We start from the raw sequence: 2,534 nt of genomic DNA on the forward strand, positions 1-2,534 counted from the left end.
AGGCTGGCCCCACCTGCCTGCTGTCAATCACCAGCCCGTATAAAGGCTTGAGCAGGCCCCTTGGGGGGGCAGTCAGACACGTGGAGCCAGCAGTATACTGAGACTGGTGTGTACATGTTTAAGCTAATTAAAGGCTGTTGTACAGTCTAAGTCAGAATTATTTGCACAGCAGCGGTCACAAACACTCAAAGGCTCAGACAGTATAGATGGAGGAAAAGTAGAGATGATGCTTCAAGATAAAAACCCTTCATTCTTTTTGTTTATATTTCCAGAATATACAGTTTATCTGATTTTCAATAAATATTTGGTTTGTTTAGAGCTTGTAAATTATTATTTTCTATGAATGGATTCTTAAACTGACTATTACTGTCCACTGATACGAGCCTGGCGGACTCCGGAAACTAGCAGCAACAGAAATTCACCAAGACAATGGTTACTTAAGCAAAAAAAGGTTTTAATTTTCTTCATGCAATAATAATAAGATGAATATTTAACATTGCTATTAACTTAATTTAACCTAAGTTAACTTCCTAATTCTAAGATCACGTGTAGGTAATGTTCAGGGAAGTTCTTTCTTTCACTGTCCAATCATTCATTTTTCACTTCTCCAAGCTCACTGGTGTCAGGCAATTTTTCATACCGTGCAGAGAAAGTAATATTTATTATCTTCACCATTTATGATCTTTAACTTAAATTGTTACCGCAAAGGAATGTTTTTTTTGGTTTCAGAGAGATATCTGTTGTTTGTTGGACACACACATACTGATTTTCAATCAGCCACTTAAGCGTCTTGCCGAAGAAACTTGCCCCCTTATTCCAGGTTACGACAGAGAGTTCTTCTTTTTCCCCTCTTTCAGGAGGAGCCCATTAACCAGCCACTTCCTCTTGTAATTGACTACAAGAGTTTAGAATAGGCTGAACTCAGAACTCAAAACCCATCTTCAAATGACATCTTATAGCAGGTCTGCAAAACTTGCAGTTTCCAACACCAACTGCTGCTATAAACTGAAACGCTCTCCCCTCCTCTCTCTCTCCAAAGCATGTTTTTTTTTTCTCTCTCTCTGCTTGCAAAACCACATGACAAACTTAGAACAGCAAATTTCAACTAGATTTGGATCACTGGCACTGACAAAAGAATTAATCAGTTTCTGAACCTGGATGTCTGTTCCTTTGAAGACAATTGTTCATTTGAATTCCACATCATCAGTCCAATTTACACCTACTGGTGAAGTCTTCAAGGGCACTCTTAAAAGTCACTGTAGACATGGAGTCTCTGCTTGGGCATAGCTCTTGCATTTGAAACTAAGCATCCACATTCTATACCTTTTTAAGATATCATAATTTTATTAACCTATTCCATAACACCACATACACCAGAAATGCAAAAAAATTATATGTAAGAAGTAAATGCAGCAAAATACAGCCAATAAGATCCATCCAGACAGCTCCGAGGCATATAGATTTATAAATGGCTAGTATCTTGTAATCTGAATATACAAAAAGAGTGAGAAGGAGTTGGAAAGTGTAGCAAGGGTGTTTATCAGTTTGTTGCAGAGTTTTAACATCTGTTATTGATCGGATCCACGGTGAGAAGTTAACTTAATTGGCTGGCTTTGCTTTTCCCAAATAATCTTTGCTTGTGCAATGGTTTGATGTACAGTAAAATCCCCATTACCCAGAATTCAAACAGCTGGCAGCATCAAGCAACTGACAAAAAAAATCACAGGAAAGAAAGAGGTTAAAAAATATGAAAGTTTAAAATTGGCATCCCCTAGCAGTTAGTTCACCAATCACACCACACACACGCTCAAACAACCAGAACATTCACTTATCTGACTGTACCAATTCCCAAATGTGCCAGATACTGGGAGTTTTACCGTATCAGGTTTTGAAAGATACCACACTATTTGTTGCTTCAGAAGTGATGGATTTGATTCTTCAGGCTAGAAAATCTGGAACTTGGGCTGATGCATCGGTATAAAATGAGGGGCATCTTGGACCAAAATAAGGAAACATTTCATTGGAAATTGCAGCTAGTCATGACAACATAAGTATCCTGAAAGATTTCCTCATATTTGTGTAATAACATTATCAAGTATGATTTCACAATATTTGCATCTGTTAAATTGATCCACAGTCAACTTTTGTCTTGTAATATCAATTGCTTCATGACTATTAACAATTTTAATAATTGACCATTATAACAAATTATGCATTGCATTTGAGCCAATATCTTCAGTATTTCAGCTCTTCAGAGTTTCAGGCCCAGAGGTTCCTCTTCCTCTTACATACCTGGAGAGGAATAAATACCTTGAAAATTATTCTGACATTTTTATTAAGGTTGTATTTTTTCTTGCAATTCAGGGCAAATGTAAGAAAACAATGAGAATTTGGAGGGAGTCACGGGGTCAGGTAACCTCCATAGAGAGAAATGGTTAGTCAGTGTTTCAGGTAATGAACTTCCTTCGAGACTAAGGCAGGAAGGGAAAATATTAAAACAGAGACAGGATGGCTTGGGAGGGGCCAAGAAAAAA

General features: G+C 37.5%; 1 long non-coding RNA gene across 1 annotated transcript in view; it reads right to left on the reverse strand.

Annotated features, from left to right (window-relative positions):
* Positions 1 to 2,169: 2,169 nt before the first annotated feature.
* Positions 2,170 to 2,534, reverse strand: part of LOC138752281 (uncharacterized) — a 112,992-nt gene continuing 112,627 nt past the window's right edge. Inside the window, exon 2 of the long non-coding RNA XR_011350478.1 lies at positions 2,170 to 2,292. This is a non-coding gene — a long non-coding RNA (uncharacterized lncRNA). The remainder of the gene's footprint in view (positions 2,293 to 2,534) is intronic.

This window comes from Narcine bancroftii, chromosome 2 (genome assembly GCF_036971445.1).
Source record: "Narcine bancroftii isolate sNarBan1 chromosome 2, sNarBan1.hap1, whole genome shotgun sequence".
NCBI classification, from domain to species: Eukaryota; Metazoa; Chordata; class Chondrichthyes; order Torpediniformes; family Narcinidae; genus Narcine; species Narcine bancroftii.